Source organism: Pan paniscus, chromosome 10 (assembly GCF_029289425.2).
Source record: "Pan paniscus chromosome 10, NHGRI_mPanPan1-v2.0_pri, whole genome shotgun sequence".
In the NCBI taxonomy this organism is placed as follows: Eukaryota; Metazoa; Chordata; class Mammalia; order Primates; family Hominidae; genus Pan; species Pan paniscus.
In genome coordinates this window covers 77,567,825-77,586,275 of record NC_073259.2, presented here as the reverse complement: position 1 = coordinate 77,586,275, position 18,451 = coordinate 77,567,825, and the positions used below count along the sequence as shown (strand labels likewise).

General features: G+C 37.2%; 1 protein-coding gene across 12 annotated transcripts in view; it reads right to left on the bottom strand.

The window, feature by feature from the left end:
• Window positions 1–18,451, bottom strand: part of FRS2 (fibroblast growth factor receptor substrate 2) — a 115,754-nt gene that overhangs the window by 27,041 nt on the left and 70,262 nt on the right. For 4 of the 12 annotated variants that reach the window (XM_055095891.2, XM_014347234.4, XM_003808725.5 and 1 more), the window contains one exon: window positions 15,083–15,150. The exons of 6 other annotated variants lie outside the window; for them this stretch is intronic. The gene's annotated coding sequence lies outside the window, so the exon portion shown is untranslated. Of the gene's footprint in view, window positions 1–19; window positions 14,292–15,082; window positions 15,151–18,451 lie in introns of those variants that run through there. 2 more of the 12 variants (XM_055095893.2, XM_055095894.2) reach the window with 2 other exon arrangements.

Here is an 18,451-nt window from a genome sequence, read left to right as displayed (position 1 = left end):
GCAGGAGAATCTTGTGTACCTGGGAGGCGGAGGTTGCAGTGAGCCGAGATCGTGCCACTGCACTCCAGCCTGGGCAACAGAGTGAGACTGAGACTCCGTCTAAAAACAAAAACAAAAACAAAAAAATAGCTCTAAGTGGCCTGTTCTGAGTTTTGTGTTATTTTTAAAAAATAATTTTTAATTATTTATGGGTCACTCATTCTCAGCAGAAAGTACAGTAAGTCCTAGAACCACCACTTAATAAACATTTATATGCATTCCTTTTTAGTTTACTTTTTTTTTTTTTTGAGATGGAGTCTCGCTCTGTCACCCAGGCTGGAGCGTAACAGTGCGATCTTGGCTCACTGCAACCTCTGCCCCCTGGGTTCAAGCAATTCTCCTGCCTCAGCCTCTCAAGTAGCTGGAATTACAGGCATGCGCCACCACGCCTGGCTAAGTTTTGTATTTTTAGTAGAGACAGGGTTTCACTATGTTGTCCAGGCTGGTCTTGACCTCCTGACCTCAGATCTGCCCACCTCAGCCTCCCACAGTTTACTCTTTTGAATCCCTGTGGACTCTGTAATAAGATACCTAGGATTAACTTAATGACCTACAAAATAAGACACTACACTCAGAGGGCAAAGGGATCTTGTAAGTTTAAGTACCTGGCCTTTACTTCATGAGTTCTGTAACAGTGATTTTAAGCATCAGAAGCCTTTGTTTCTTACTTTCCAGTTCTTGGTTGTGTTTAAGAAAGTAGAGGCTACCTACCAAAAAAGTGATCCTCAGGTATGGTGGTCACTGTACTGTTATTGTTGTTATTTTGAATATTAATAGACATATATCCTGTTTTTAATCAAAGCTGAGACATGATTTTTTTTTTTTTTTTTGAGACGGAGTTTCGCTCTTGTTGCCCAGGCTGGAATGCAATGGCATGATCTTGGCTCACTGCAACCTCCGCCTCCCAGGTTCAAGCAATTCTCCTGCCTCAGCCTCCCGAGTAGCTGGGATTACAGGCATGCACCACCATGCCCGGATAATTTTGTATTTTTAGTAGAGACGGGGTTTCTCCATGTTGAGGCTGGTCTCGAACTCCTGACATCAGGTGATCTGCCCGCCTTGGCCTCCTAAAGTGCTGGGATTACAGGCGTGAGCCACCGTGCCCGGCCAGAGATGATTGATTTTAAGACTGATATTTTATATACCACTGAGAAAGAAAAAAAGTCAATTTAACTGTAATATGCCACTAATTGTAAGACACACCCAAATTTTAGTGAATAAAACTGGAAAATGTTTCTTAGGATCCATAAAACATGCCATACAGTCAATGAAAGAACTATCAACGCATTACAAATAACAGAAATGAAAAGTTGTTTGGACCATCTTTTCTTTACTCCTTCCCAGATGTTGAAGATAGTTACTATCAAGTGGTAGGATTTCAGAGCATCCGCGACTGATGTGATGTTCTTTTGAGCCCTTCTTAAATACTGATCTAAAAAACAATCTCATAATGCAGACTGCTGGGAACTATTTTCCCCATTTTTCAATAGGGAAATGAAGGTGAAGAAATCAATCAAAATTTTACTAGAAGCCAAATTTAGAATGTTCAGTTTTCCTCTCTACCACATTAACAAAGCCAATATGCATCCTTCCTCTAAAGGTTTCATGGTCTGCTTTCCTTCATATTTATCTGGATCTTAATTTAAACATATATCAATCTTCCATGGTGAAGGTAATTCTGAAGAGCCACATTCATAACTACACTTGAGCTCATCCCTCTGAAAACAACTTACAATAACATATAATTTGGTAGTTGGGTTTGTTTGTTTGTTTTGAGACAGGGTCTCGCTCCATTGCCCAGGCTGCAGTGTAGTGGGGCGATCAAAGCTCACTGCAGCCTTAACCCCTTGGGCTCAAGTGATCCTCCCGAATCAGCCTCCCAAAGTAGTTAGGACTACAGGCGTATACCACTACACCCAGCTAATTTTTTAAATGTTTTGTAGAGACAAGGTCTCACAATGTTGCCCAAGGGGTCTAGAACTCCCGGCCTCAGGCAATACTCCTGCCTCAGCCTCCCAAAGTGCTGGGATTTGAAAGCAACTTTGAGAATATTTCTTTCTTCCTTTCTTTTTTCTTTTTTTTAAAGACACATGTGAAGAGAACAAATCTCAACAAAAAACAGCTGAAATTTCTAAGAAGATGTTTTATTCCGTCATACTCTCAAAATGTTTCTTCACCAATACTGGCTGAAAAGCTGTGTACTTTAAATAATCTTTTTAAAAAGACTTCGAATTATCTTTGAAAGGTCTTTGAACTTAATTCAACAGCTACAAAGAATATTGGTTTCCTATAATTATGTACATAAAATACTCATGTTGAAGCCTTAAAGTTTTAAATTTTCCACATGTAAATTACAAAACTGTATTTCCAGAAATGATTCATCCTTCTAAATAGAAAGTGCAGTATGGCTCAGGTGAGGTTTTAATCCTCATGTAATTGACAAATGGCATACAATATCTCTGCTATCTAAATGTACTTTAAACACTACATTAGAATTTAAAATGAAAGGCTTTGGTGGTATTGTATGTTTTGAGACAGGTCTTGCTCCACCGCCCGGGCTGGTATTATTGGAGATAATGTCTTCTGGAGAAATTTAGAATGCTAAAAACAAAGCCTTTCATTTTAGACTTAGTTAAAATATGTAAGACACTAGAGAGATCTGAGTTCTTACTTAACTTCTCTGAATCTGTATTTCCTCACAGGTTGAGTTAAAAATATTTCCTACCAACACTCCCTACACTTCATATGGTTTTTGCAGGTTTGGAAGTGGTTGTTGCATGCAATAACTATGAGGACTGAATTAAGTTACTAAACAATGAAGATGGAAAAAAATAAAAGGATGGATTAGAGTGATACTTAAGCGCTAGCCTTAATAACACCTGATGATTGATTAGACTGGGAAGGAAAGCAGGAGTCAAGGAAAATACATTTTTAGTTGAGGTTGACAGTACATACATTGAGCCAGGGAACATAGGAAGGACACAAGATTTAGAAAAACATAAGCTCAGTTTTGAATGTACTTTGATGTCTGTGAGACATCCAAATGGAGATGCTCAACAAATAGAAATACAGGTGTGGAGATGGGAGAGAGATTTGGGAGCCATCAACTTACAGATCCAAGCATACGGACAGATGAGACTGCCCAGTGTGAGACTGGACATTCACTCTCCAAGAAACAAGAGGACAACCCCCAAGAGTGTGGTATCACAGAAGCCTAGGGGAAGACTGAGGCAAGGTGAGATGGGACAGAAAGAACATTGTTGAATCAATAAGGTAAGACTGTAGAAACCAGTGTGGAGAAGAAAATATTTAGCAATATGGAAGAGCAGAACAGAGACAGACAACTGTCTTCAAATTTCCATCTTATGGAATAATAGGCTTGATTTGCTCCTGAAATAGGAGACAGACCAAACCATAGAAGTCTATGCAAATGGAACAAACTTCTATCTGCCCAACAAAGAACTGAGTTCCCTTTAAATGCTGAGTTCCCAATCACTGACAGTGTTTCAGTAGAGTCCATTACTGGTTAAGAAGTGTGATGTTGTCTCTAAAAACAAAATGAATTAAATACGCAAAATTAACCACAACAAAGTTAGACGTGATGATTTGAGCTTTTTTTCAATTGAAATAAATTTCAAGGACTAAACTAAATCTGAACTACTTTACATTAAAGGGAACAAAAAGACACAACAAAACAGCTTTTAAATACTTAAGAAATATAAAGCATATTTCTTAAGTTATTATTTCTGAAGTTATAAAATATTATATTCAATTAATTCTAAGTAAAACACATAAAAAAGATAAAAAGCATTTTTAACTTTGTAAGTCCAAAGTAAAACATTTAATATGATATAAAACCTCTAAAGACTTCACGAAATTTTATGGTTGATTTTTAGCTGTACTAATTCTGTTTAATGTCATTAAAACCTACCCAACAGAGTTTTTATAACTTTCTACCACTAAATAATTATGTTCTTCATTTCTCTATTTTTAAACTTGAAGCACATAAGTGTATTCGTTTGTTTTAAGGTAGGGCTTAAAAGTTATCTGTAATGCTGTATATTTTCCATTTGACCCTCCAAAGCCACTCTCTTACCTTCTCTACTCTACTCTGCACCCTAGGAGCCTCACCTGCATGGAGGCACCAGCAGACCAGATTGGCTGTGGTTCCCTTCCTTACTGAGGTTCTAGTAATGGCCCCTGTTAGGCAGCTCTCTCACATACTTATAGCTCTTGCTGATTCAGGTAACCACTTCTTCTCTCTGTCCCCTTTTAGACACCTAGGAGTGTTAAGAGCTGTTCCTAACAGCCTGGTGTTCCCAGCAAACCTGGCCAATATCACTTGCTGATTTCCCTTAACCTGCCCATAATGTGTAAATAATCCCTTTATTAAATTCTTTTCCATTACAGGGTTCCTGCCAGAACCCTGACTTAAGCAGCTGTTATTGATGTTTTCAATACAGTAATTATATATTACACTATAATCAGTGGAAAAGATACCTTATGAGAAAAGAGCCACGATCACCAGCTTTTACATTTCTTAGTCAAACCAACTAAACTCCTAAGAATCGAAAATAAAAGTTACCAACCTAAAAATGTTTGAGAAGGAATTACTTACACATTTCATTAAGATTAATATCCAAAAATCTTGCAGTCATCCTTCACACCTTACTCTCTCACATCCCATATCCAATCCATCAATCCTTTCAGATGTATCTTCAAAATATATCCAAGTTCAACTACTGCTTACCATTTCGAAACTATTACTTCTCTGGTCCAAGTTACCAACATTTCTTTATGAATTTTTCCAACAGCCTTCTAATTGGTCTTTGCCTCTGATTGTCCTGCTCTAGTCTTTTCTCAACACAGCAACCAGATTAATTCTGTTAAAAAGTATTAATACAGGAGCTTGGTGCAGTGGCTTACGCCTGTAATTCCAGCAACTCGGGAGGCTAAGGTGGGTAGATCACTTGGGGCCAGGAGTTTAAGACCAGCCTGGGCAACATCGCAAGAACCCATCTCTAAAAAATAATAATTAAAAAAAACTTAGCCAGATGTGGTGGTATGCACCTGTAGTCCTAGCTACTTATTTATTAGGAGGCTGAGATGGAAGGATCCCTTGAGCCCAGAAGTCAGAGGCTGTGTGAGCCATGACTGTGCCATTGTACTCTAGCCTGGGTGAGAAAGCAAGACCCTGACTCACAAAAAAAAAAAAAAAAAAAAAAAGTATTAATGGATACATTCTTCTAAAAATGGTAAAATTCATGACTCTGAGAAAACAGTAAAACAAACATATGCCAAAGATACAATTTAACTCATTAATAATGGAATTAGTAAGATGTTACAACTGGTTCGGAACATTCCAAGAACTACACATACACAGGGAATAAGGAGTTCTGAAAGAAATTTACAAATAGATGCAAAACAGGCATATTCACAGGGCAGTAATCAACTGCATTCCACTGGGCATAATTTATATTTATTTCTATGAATAAGATTTAATTGCATTTTCTACTTTTTTATTGTGGTAAAATACACATAAAATTTACCATCTTAACTATCCATCATCCATCTTGTAATTCTTTTTTTCTTTTTGAGACAGGGTCTCACTCTGTCAACTAGGCAGGAGGGCAGTGATGTGACCATAGCTCACTGCAGCCTTGACAGCCTAGGCTCAAGGGATTCTCTCATCTCAGCCTCTCAATTAGCTAGGACCACAGGTACATCCCACCACGTGCGGTTAACTTTTTAATGTTTTGTAGAGGCGAGGTCTCACTATGTTGCCTAGGCTTCTTTTCATCTTGTAAAACTGAAACTCCACGGCCGTTAAACAGTAACTCCCTCCTCCCCCTATCCCCTGACAAAACCATTCTACTTTCTCTCTGATTTTGACTATACTACCTCCTTCACATAAGTAGAATCACATAGCATTTGTCTTTGTGTGACTGGCTTACTTCACTTTGCATAATGTCTTCAAGGTTCATCCATGTTGTAGCATATTACAGAATTTCCTTCCTTTTTAAGGCTGAATAATATTCCACTGCATGTATATACCACATTTTACTTATCCATTCATCTGTCAATGAACACTTGGGTTGCTTCCACCTTCGGCTACTTTGTACAAATAGATATGGGTGTACAAATACCTCAAGACACTGCCTTCAGTTCTTTTGGGTATACTCAGAAGTTGAATTGCTGCATCATATGGTAATTCTGTTTTTAATTTTTTGAGAAACAGCCATACTCTTTTCCACAGAAACTGTACCATTTTACATTCTCACCGACAGTGCATAAGGTTTCCAATTTTTCCACGTCCTCACCAACATTTGTTACTTTCTATTTTTTAAAAAATAGTAGCCATCCTTGGCCAGGTGCAGTGGCTCACACCTGTAATCCCAGCACTTTGGGAGGCTGAACCAGGTGAAACTTGAGGATAGGAGTTCAAGACCAGCCTGGACAACAGGGTAAAACCCCATCTCTACTCAAAATACAAAAATTAGCCGGGCATGGTGTCACATGCTTGTAATCCCAGCACTTTGGGAGGCCAAGGTGAGCAGATCACTTGAGGCCAGGAGTTCAAGACCAGCCCAGGTAACATAGCAAAACCCTGCCTGTAATAAAAATACAAAAATTAGCCAGGTGTGGTGGTGCACACCTATAGTCCCAGCTACTTGGGAGGCTGAGACGTAAGAATCACTTGAATCTGCGAGGGGGAGGTTGCAGTGAGCTGAGATCACACCACTGCGCACCAGCCTGAGCAATACAGCGAGACTCTGTCTCCAAAAAAAAAAGTAGCCATCCTAATGAGTGTGAGGGTAGTATCTCACTGTATTTCTGATTTGCATTTTTCTAATAATTGGTGATGTTAAACATCTTTTCATATGCTTACTGGCCTTTGTATATCTTCTTTAGTGTAATGTCTATTCAAGTCCTTGGCCCATTTTTAAATTAGTTTTTGGTTTTGAGTTTCAGAAGTTTTTTCTTGTATTGTCCGTGCCTTTGGTGTTACATCCAAGATACCACTGCCAAATCCAATGTCATGAAGCATTCGCCCTACATTTCCTTACAAGAGTTGTATACTTTTGATTCATTTTAAGTTAATTTTTGTATATGGTGCTAGGTGAAGATCCAACTCCATTATTTTGTATGTAGATATCCAGTTTTTCCAGCATCACTTGTTGAAGAGACTGTTCCTTTCCCATTGAATAGTCTTGGCACCCTTGTCAAAAATTATTTGACCATATACGCAAGTGTTTATTTCTGGGGTTTTTTTTTTTTTTTTTTTGAGACAGGGTCTCACACTCTCGCCCAGGCTGGAGTGCAGTGGCACGATCTCAGCTCACTGCAACCTCCGTCTCCTGGGTTCAAGCAATTCTCCTGCTCAGCCTCTCGAATAGCTGAGATTATAGGCGTCTGCCACCACACCCAGCTAATTTTTTGTATTTTTAGTACAGACAGGGTTTCACCATGTTGGCCAGGCTGGTCTTGAACTCCTGACCTCATGATTCACCCACCTTGGCCTCCCAAAGTGCTGGGATTACAGGTGTGAGCCACAACATCGGTCTATTTCTGGGTTCTCTGCTCTATTCCATTGGGCTATATGTCTGCCTAAATTTATGCCAATACGATGCTGTTTGATTACTGTAGCTTTGTAGTAAGTTTTTAAATCAGGAAGTGTGAGTCACCAGCTTTCTTCTTCTTTTTCAAGATTGTTTTAGCTATTGAGAGTCCCTTGATATTCCATATGAATTGCAGAATGGGCGTTTCTAATTTTGCAAAAATCATCATTGTGGTTTTGATAGGAATGGCATGATTCTGTAGATTATTTTTAGTATTCACATCTTAACAATATGAAGACTTCCAATCCATGAAAATCAGATGTTTTTCATTTATTTAATTTCTTTGAGCAATGTTTCATAGTTTTCATTGTAAAAATCTTTCACTTCTTTGGTTATTTGTATTTTATTCTTTTTGATGCTATTGTAAATGAAATTGTTTTCTTAATTTCTTTTTCGTATTGTTCATTGTTAGATGAAAATGCTAACTTTTCAGGGTTTTCTATGTACAGGATCATATCATCTATAAACAGAGACCACTTTACTTCTTTCCAATTTGGATGCCTTTTCTTTTTCTTGCCTAATTGCTCTGGATGGAATATCCAGTATGATATTTAATAGAATTGGTGAAAGTGGGAATTCTTGCCTTGTTCCTGATCTTAGAGGAAAATCTTTTCAGTCTTTCACCACTGAATATGACATTCACTGTATTTTTCATATATGGCTTTTACTATGTTGAAATAGTTTCCTTTTATTTATTTATTTATTATTAATTTTTTTTCCAAGATGGAGTCTTGCTGTCACCCAGGCTGGAATGCAGTGGCATGATCTCGGCTCACTGCAACCCCCTCCTCCCGGGTTCAAGCGATTCTCCTGCCTCAGCCTCCTGAGTAATTGGAATTACAGGTGCGCACCACTATGCCCAGCTAATTTTTATATTTTTAGTAGAGATGGGGTTTCACCATGTTGGCCAGGCTGGTATCAAACTCCTGATCTCAAGTGACTCACCCACCTCAGCCTCCTCAAAGTGCTAAAATTACAGACATGAACCACTGCACCTGGCTCCTTTTACTTCTAGTTTTAGTGTTTTTTTAAATCATGAAAGAATGCTGAATTTTGTCAAATGTTTTTTCTGCATCAATTGACACAATCATGTGGTTTTCTCCCATTCATTCTTTTAATGTGTATATTACATTGAACAATTTTCATATGTTGAACCATCCCTGCATTCCAGGAATAAGACGCACTTGATCATAGTATATAATCCCACTGATATGCTGCTGAATTTGGTTTTGTTGAGGATTTTTACATCAATGTTTATGATTCAATTGCATTTTTAAGAAGTTCCAGTACTCTTAAAAAAAAAAAAAAAAAAGAAAGAAAGCCTCTCCACCCCCTGACCCTGCCCACAAAATGAGACAGAGATAAACTCAATGGCTGAGCTAGACAGGACACCCATTTGTCATTTTTTGTCCACTTCAAAGTGGTTCACAATTTATCCTGACAAAGGCCTGCAATGGCTCCCCCTATTCCTCTGAGAATAAAAATTAAGGACTTTTCAATGGTCTCTATGAGATCCTAATTTTTTAGTATCATTTTCTGCCTCTCCTGTTCCACTACTGATCATGTACCTTAAAATTCTTCTCTCTCCATACTCTGCTCCAGCCACAGTGGCCTCCTTGCTGTTTGTAGAATACACTAATTATGTTCCTATCTCAGGTCCTTTGCAACTACTGTTCTTTGTACCTGGAATGCTCTTCTACCAGGTATCAGTATAGCTTGCTCCTTCACTTGCTTCAGGTTTTTGCTCACAAATCAATTTATTGAAGAATTTTCCTGAGCACACTACATATGAAATAGATAAACCCTTACCCACTAGCCCATGATGATACACCCTTTTCCTCTTTCCCTACTACGTCATTCTCCAAATGACTTACCACCAAGTGGCATACTACATTTTGACTTGTTTTTTTATTCCCTAGCTCTTCACTCCAATGCCACCACAAAACGTAAACTCCATAGTGACAAAGATTTTGTTTTGTTCACCGAAATATCCTTGGTGCCTGAAGATTGCCAGACAGATATTAAATGCTTAATAAGTTTTAGTTGAATGAATAATATCAGATATTGTTTAAAAATAGCAACATAAGTATTCATAAAATTTGTTCCTGAATTTCTGCAATGTGCAAACATATCAATAAAACTACAACCAAATGCTTTTACATTTTTACTTATTAACATATGTTACTTAATAGTTACTTATTGAGATGACTTGTAAAAATGGGGCTCAAAATTATCACTTAGATTTGTCTGTAAACTGACAGCTATCTCATGAAAAATATGAAATTTAAGATACAGTATCACAAAATTTCTTTTAGAAGCAATGCTACCATGTTATCAATGTGAGCAAGTATACTCATAAGACTGAGGTAGTACCTGATGTTTTCCTTTTTGTACTATAGATTCAAAAACTGTCATTTGCATTATAGTTATTATAGCAGATGTAACTCCTGAAGACACTATCTGGGTAAGTTAACTGCCTAAGAGTCATTATCCAAGCCACATTATTTCCTCCAAGCTAGCTCATTCTTTGACGTTTTGCAGTCCTGGGATGAGCCTGGGTGAAGGTGAAGATACTCTAGGATTGAAACAACTGTTTATATTGGATTTCTCATCCTACAGCTTTTCCTAAGCTCTTTTAATTTCTAACATTAAAAGGTACTTAATATTAACTAGAATTTACTTTGAATATACTTGAACTATCTGCCATATGCAATTCCAACACCAACATCTTTGGTCTACTGAGTTATTTCAGCGAAAATAGAAACATGGTTACATATGGTTGGAAGGTACAAGTTTGGAACATCACAGACCAATGAAATAATGGTTTAGCTACAAACAATATTAGTTTAAATATTTTCTTTCTTTACATACCCTGATTCATTAAAAATCTGTTTGAAAAAATAAAGAATTTTAGAGCTAGTCTTTTTTCTTCTTTATACTTTTTTCCTGCATACTTTTAAATAACCTCTAGATTACTTACAATACAAATGCTATCTAAATAGTTGTTATGCTGTATTTTGTAATATTTTTTATACTGCTTTCTATTTCAAATAATTTCAATCTGTGGCTGATTGAATTTGCAGGTGTGGAACCTACGGATACGAACGACCAACTATAAATCAAAGATAAAGGCATCATAAAGTAAGGTTTTAAATTCCTCTAGTTGATAAGGCTGAACCTGTTTAAGATTGGGTCTGACAGCACGCACATTTTCATTTTTTAATTAGAATGCTGCAAATTAATATGTTTGTTATACTAAGTATGTCTGTCAGTAAAGAAAAATATTCAGAACATAACCCCCTGCCACCTATATCTGGTTGTAGAGGCAATAAATGCTCTTAATATATGGCCCTGATAATATCAGCTTTAATAATAAAAAGATAATAAAATCATCTTTCGAGTGTGTGAGGAAAAATTATTCTGAAAATGGAGAAATAACTTATTTGAAATCAGTATCTCCCTTTAAATTATAAAAAATTTGTTAGAATTACATCAAAGAATAAGATGACTTTTTACATAAAGTTATTAGATTTATATCAAAACTACTTCCCCTGAATTACAATAATACAGTGTTTTGTTTTTGTTTTTGTTTTTTTGAGACAGGGTCTCACCCTGTCGCCCAGGTTGGAGTGCAGTGGTGCAATCTCGGCTCACTGCAAACTCCACCTCCAGGGCTCAAGTGACCATCCTGCCTCAGTCTCCCGAGTAGCTGGGACTACAGACATATGCCACCGCATGTGGCTAATTTTTGTATTTTTAATAGTGAAGGAGTTTCGCCATGTTGCCAGGCTGGTCTCAAACTCCCGGGCTCAAGTGATCCACTTGCCTCAGCTTCCTAAAGTACTAGGATTACAGGTGTGAGCCACTGCACCTGGCCCAGTGTTACTTTTGTACCAGTAACTATACTAAGAATAGACTAACTGGGCCTAATAATATTAATGCTATATTCTTTATTTTTACAGAGTAGGCCAAACACACATACACACGCTTCCTTCAGTTAAATTATACATTCTAAGGTATAGTGTCAGTATTTTCATAAGTATTTTGTTTACCCTGAAGTTTAACAATTTGAAATATTAAAGAAGTTAAGATTTTAATAAACACAACTTTCTACCATTTGTGTGAGTAGGCCTTCAGATGGCAGCAAATGCAACATAATAAATGTTGGGCCTGTTTGTAAGAACTGGTTATCTGATATCCTCCTTTACTAAATTTTTTAAAACATGGGTTGCTCCAGGGGAAATATGCATTCAAGAGTGGGATGCGATCTAAAATCTAATAAAAGTTGCAAAGTACGTGACTTCTAGGTTTAAAAAAATTCTTGAGGGACTCAGTTTTGTGGTTTTTTTAAAAAACAAACTTCATTACATTTAGTCATCATGTCTCTTAAGGATCCTCTTGGCAGTAATGGTTTTTCAGATTTTTCTTGTTTTTGATAATCCTGACCATTTTCAGGAGCACTGGTAAAGTATTTTGTAGAATGCCTCTCCTCTCTTGGAATTTGATGCTTTTCTCATAATTAGACTGGGAGTATGGGATTTGGACAGGAGGATCACAGAGATAAAGTGCCACTTTTATCACAACATAGCCCTTGAAACACACTATCAACATGACTTATCACTGTTGATGTTACCCCTGACAACCTACCTGGCTGTCAGGTTTCTCCACTGTGAAGTTACTTCTCCCCGAACTCTTCTGCGCTTCTTGGAAGTACTGTACTTCTTGGAAGAAAGGCATGCACAGCCCACACTTAAGGATTAGGGAGTTGTGTTTCACCATGATGAAAGTGGAGTATTGACATACATTATTTGGAGTTCTTCTGTACAGATTTGTCTCTTCTCCATTTACTTATTTATTCATTTATTCAATCATTTATTCATACCAGTATCAGCCCGTGGATATTTATTTTATACTCTGAGTTATAATTCAATACTACTTTATACTTTACTTATTTTCTTTTTCAAATTATTCCAACTTTGATCACTGTTAGCTCTTTTAGGTGACTCCTATGCCCCTTTGACATAGTCCCATTTTGTGGGTTTTTTGTTAAAGCCCTTCTTTTTTTTTTTTTGGCACTACAAGATATTCTAAGCTGATCTTGTCTATTTTGTTATTTTTATTTTTAAATTTTTTTTAATTTTATTTATTTTTTTTGAGATGGAGTCTCGCTTTGTCGTCCAGGCTGGAGTGCAGTGGAGCCATCTCGGCTCACTGCAAGCTCTGCCTCCTGGGTTCATGTCACTCTTCTGCCTCAGCCTCCCTAGTAACTGGGACTACAGGCGCGCACCACCACACCCAGCTAATTTTTTGTATTTTTAGTAGAGACGAGGTTTCACTGTGTTAGCCAGGATGGTCTCAATCTCCTGACCTCATGATCCACCCGCCTCGGCCTCCCAAAGTGCTGGGATTACAGGCGTGAGCCACCACACCCGGTGTTTATTTTTATTTTTTTGAGACGGAGTCCCGCACTGTCGCCCAGGCTGGAGTGCAGTGGCACAATCTCGGCTCACTGCAACCTCCACCTCCTGGGTTCAAGCGATTCTCCTCCCTGAGCCTCCCGAGTAGCTGGGGTTACAGGCGCCCGCCACCCTGCCCAGCTAATTTTTTATATTTTTAGTAGAGACAGGGTTTCACCATGTTGGCCAGGCTGGTCTCGAACTCCTGACCTCGTGATTTGCCCGCCTTGGCCTCCCAAAGTGGATCTTGTCTATTTCTTGCCCTAGTCCTAGATTAAGCCATTTCTCCAAGGAACCCTGGTCCTTTTTAAAGGAGAAGGGTACAGATTCAGCATCCCTAACTGGAAAATTCTGAGAATTTTTGAGCACCAACATGACACCACAGGTGGAAAATTTCACACCTGACCTCACATGATGCGTGCACAAAATTATTTAAAATATTGTATAAATCACCTTCAGGCTATGTGTAAAGGCATATATGAAACATAAATTTTGTGTTTAGACTTGAGTCCCATCCCCAAGATATCTCATTATGTATATGCAAATACTTTGAAATCCAAAAAACCCCCTGAAATCCAACTGGGCACGGTGCTCACGCCTGTAATCCCAGCACTTTCGGAGGCCAAGGTGGGCAGATCAAGAGACCAGGAGTTCAAGACCAGCCTGGCCAGCATGGTGAAACCCCCATCTCTACTAAAAATACAAAAAATTAGCCAGGCATGGTGATATGTGCCTGTAATCCCAGCTACTCGGGAGGCTGAGGCAGGAGAATCACTTGAACCTAGGAGGCAGAGGTTGCAGTGAGCTGAGATCATGCCACTGCACTCCAGCCTGGGCAACAGAGTGAGACTCTGTCTCAAAACAAAACAAAACAAAACAAAACAAAACAAAACAAAACAAAACCCTTGAAATCCAAAACACATCTGATCCCAAGCATTTAGGATAAGGATAATCAACTTGTATTAGAAACCAAGATTTGGGTTCTTGGTGTGCTCTTGCTACCGGGGTGTCATGGCATCTAGGAGGGCCTCTGTGTAACTAAATGTTATGTTATTTTGTGGAGAATTTGCATAACAAAATATAGAAATAAACTCATGGAGAACAGACTAAGACTATGAAGTTGAAAGATTAATATAATTATAGATAGGGTATTATCACTTTTTATGAATGTGTTTTGAAAATAATGCATCTGAATAATATAAGGGAACCTAAATTTTTAAAAATATAAACTTAACACATGCCATTTTTGTTGCAAAGAGAAAAAGGTGACAAATGTATAATGTGAGGAATAAAAGAGGAAGTCCAATAGAATCCATCTTAATTCAAATGGACATGAAGTTAGTTGGATAAGGCAGGAAATTAAAACACACATACCACCCCCACACACACCCCTTACCTTAAACATTTTATTTTAGCTTAAACATATAAAAAGGCATGAATCATTTTATTTTAGCTTAAACATATAAAAAGGCATGAATCATTTTATTTTAGCTTAAACATATAAAAAGGCATGAATTTACCAGACTTAAGGCCAGGGCCTTTTTTTGTTAATGGGAGACCGCCGATTAGCATTCTGTATTATGTTTCTCATACAAACCTTACGTAAGTTGTATGTTATTTGAAATGGATCAAGGAGTTCTATTTCTAGCAACATGGTAGGTTAGATGTCCAGACTGGCTCTACTGCTGGAATCTGCAATGCTTTATATATATATGTATATATATATAATCTGCAATGCTATATATATATATATATAATTTGTTTTTTTAATTTTATTATTAAACATTTTCCTATTTTGGCACAAATGTAAAAAGCTACGAAAGGTGGCTCTTGACTTTAAGGTAATTTCATAATGCTGCTTAGAAAACTGCAGACTGCGGGAGACAGACTATATAGATCAAGACTGCCTTGCATACAGTTGCAAATCCCAAAATCCACAAAGTACAAATGAATGAGCAGTAAACCTACCTTGTAGAAGATGACAGCAAGTAAACTTGCCTGCTTGATCTTGATGCCGGTAGAAAGAAGAAAATCTCCTGCAAGAATTTATAACTATAAGCCAGCTCTTAAATGAGTTTGTGGAGACGAAAAAGGATGAAAAGGCATAAGTAACATGAAAAATAGACTATATGTCTAATTAGAGTTATAGAAGGAGAAAATAAGAGGCATTATTCAAAGAGATAATGGTTAAGAATTTTCCACAATTATTCAAAGACATTATTATTATCCTCAGATCCAGGAAGCCCAAAGAATCCCAAGTGGGATTACAAAAAATAAAATGATGGAATGAAAAAAATAACGCCTCAATACATTATACAAAACTGCAAAACACTAAATGGGAAGGAAAAAAAAGGCTTAAGACAGCCAAATAAAAGGGTTATTACTTACAAAGGAAGGGCAATTAAGACTTTTCAACAGCAATACTAGCAGTCAAAGTACTGGAATAATGTCTTCAATATGATGAGAAAACAGAATTCTACACACAGAGAAACTACCTTTCAAGAATGAAGATGAAATAAAGACATCTTTAAACAAAGAAAAAAGTGTCTGTTTCACCAAAGGATCTTCACTAAAGGAAATTCTAAAGAACGTACCTCAGGTAGAAAAAAAGTTATCATAGAAGAAAGGTCTCAGATCCAAAAAGGAACAATAAGCCAAGAAAACAGTAATTAGGTAAATAAATTTAAACAAAGGTTTACTACCTAAAACAGTAATTTGTCTAAAATTCTGTATGTATGCATAAGAAGAATATGCCAAAACTAAGATAACAGACAACACTGTTACAGGTTGGGAGGAGGACAACCAGAGCATGCTAAGTTACTACATTATTCAGGAATAGGTTAAAGATACTGATTAATTGGACTTTCCTAAGAAAAGTATGTTAAAATAGCCAGAGCAACCACTAAAAGAATAAATAATATATTAATTATAAACAAGTATACATGCATGCAAGGTATGGAGAGGAGATGGAATGAGACAAATATATATGTCCAACTCAACACAAAAGACTGGCAAGAATGAGAGGAAGAATTGGATAAATAGAAAAACCACAGAAGGGGACAGAAATACATGTAAATCAGAGCTGGGCATGGTGGCTTACATCTGTAATTCCAACACTTTGGGAGGCTGAGGCAGTAGGAACACTTGAGTCCAGGAATTCAAGACCAACTTAAGCAACATAGTGGGATAACATCTCTAAAAAATTAAAAAATCAGCCCAGCACAGTAGCGCATGCCTGTGGTCCCAGCTACTTGAGAGGCTGAGGTGGGAGGATCGTTGAGTCCAGCAGATCGAGGCTAGAGGATCGTGCTACTGCACTCCAGCCTGGGCAACAGAGCGAGATCTTGTCTCAAAAAAGAAAAAAAAAATTAAAAAAAAAAACTAAATCTATTGGTAACACAATTGACTAAAGTTCTCCAGTTAAAAAATAAAGATTGTCATTCAGAACAAAAATAAAACTCAACCTTATTCTATTTACAAAACTCCAACCAAAATACATGAAAAACTAAAGAATGAAAATACTGGCCGGGTGCGGTGACTCACGCCTGTAATCCCAGCACTTTGGGAGGCTGAGGCGGGCGATCACCTGAGGTCAGGAATTCGAGACTGGCCTGGCCAAAATGGGAAACCCCATCTCTACTTAAAAAACAGAAATTAGCCAGGCATGGTGGTGCGCACACGTAATCCCAGCTACTCAGAAGGTTGAGGCACGAGAATTCCTTGAACCCAGGAGATGGAGGTTGCAGTGAGCTGAGATCATGCCACTACACTCCAGCCTGGGCAACAGAGTAAGACTTCGTCTCAAAAAAAAAAAAAAAAAAAAAAGAATGAAAATACCACAGTAACCAAAAGAAAACTATACTAGTTATATTAATCCAAGAAAACGGCAATAACAACAATTAAAAAAAAAAAACTGTAAGGCTAAAAGTGTGTTCAGATAGAGGGCCCTTTCATAATGATAAAAATTCAATTCAACAAAAAGATAAAACAATTCTAATTCTAAATTGTTTCATTATTTTGGCTTATTATTAATGTACTTAATAGCATACATTCAAAATAAATAAAGCAAAAATTAACACATCTATAAGGAGAAACTGACAAACCCATAGCCATGGTGAGAGACATTAATTACCATGTCTTTCTTACTAGAGAAACTCATAAATCAGTCCCCAAATAAAACTAAACCCGAATCCAAAACAAAACCAAGACAGAGAAGATATGAAGAGAATAATTAACAAGTTCTTAGACATAAATATAACACTGTACTTAATAACTGAAAAAGTTGCATTCTTTCTAAATACACATGGAACATTTATAAAAATTAGCCATATTCTAGGTGGGAGGATTGCTTGAGCCCAAGAGGTCAAATTATTTTAATCCTTTCATTTCCCTCCATATTTTATAAATTAATCACTTAAACAGCAATCATTTCAAAGCAAAGAGACTATCTGATTATGAAAAATAATATGATGCTCATGTAATACAGGGCTGCCACTGTTCAAGCTACTTCACATCTTAAATACATCACATTTACGCCCTCATTTAAGATCAACACATCACTGTAGGGATTAACAAAAAAGGATAAAAAAACAAAAATAACACATTTCATTTAAGTATCTACATCAACGCCTATATCTAGATCTCATTTCAAGTATTAGTAATGGTGCCCACAGTAAAATCTTAATAGCATCCCAGGTAAATGGGATGTTAGTTTGACCATTCTCACTGTCCTTGAATCATTATTTTTACCAAATTGGCTACTTATTTGTCAGATACGCCCAGAACCTATCTTTGGATGCCTTGAGGAAAAAACACTCAGTTTTTTAAAAAGAAGAAATGGAACAAGTAGACAACACATTTTTAGGAATTTCCAAATCATTCTGAAATTACAGTGCCAAAGAAATACACGATTACAAGGAACACATCATTTACTTGGGACTATTAATACTGTATATATGACTGAAAAGGATCAACTGGAAAGATGACATTTATTCCAAGATAAATAATTTATAAAACAATAAAAATATGTATCTATCAAGCAAAATAAATTCATTGCCATTTCATCTACCATCAAAGCACCGTCCCCAACTTTAACCCCAAACACACACATACATACAAGGCAGACCTTTTTCATCTAAACTGTAAGCCTCTGGCTTACATGAAAACAAAATGCTTTTAACCACACACAAGCTCCAGCGCTCAGACTTGTAGTTTCTACATGCTGCCCACACAGCACTTTGTGAGCATGTGATTAGGAGGAATGATGCATAATCACACCACATTCCTTCCCTCAGCTCACACATCGAGAACTTGCCCTCTCAGCTGCATTCTTCTCCA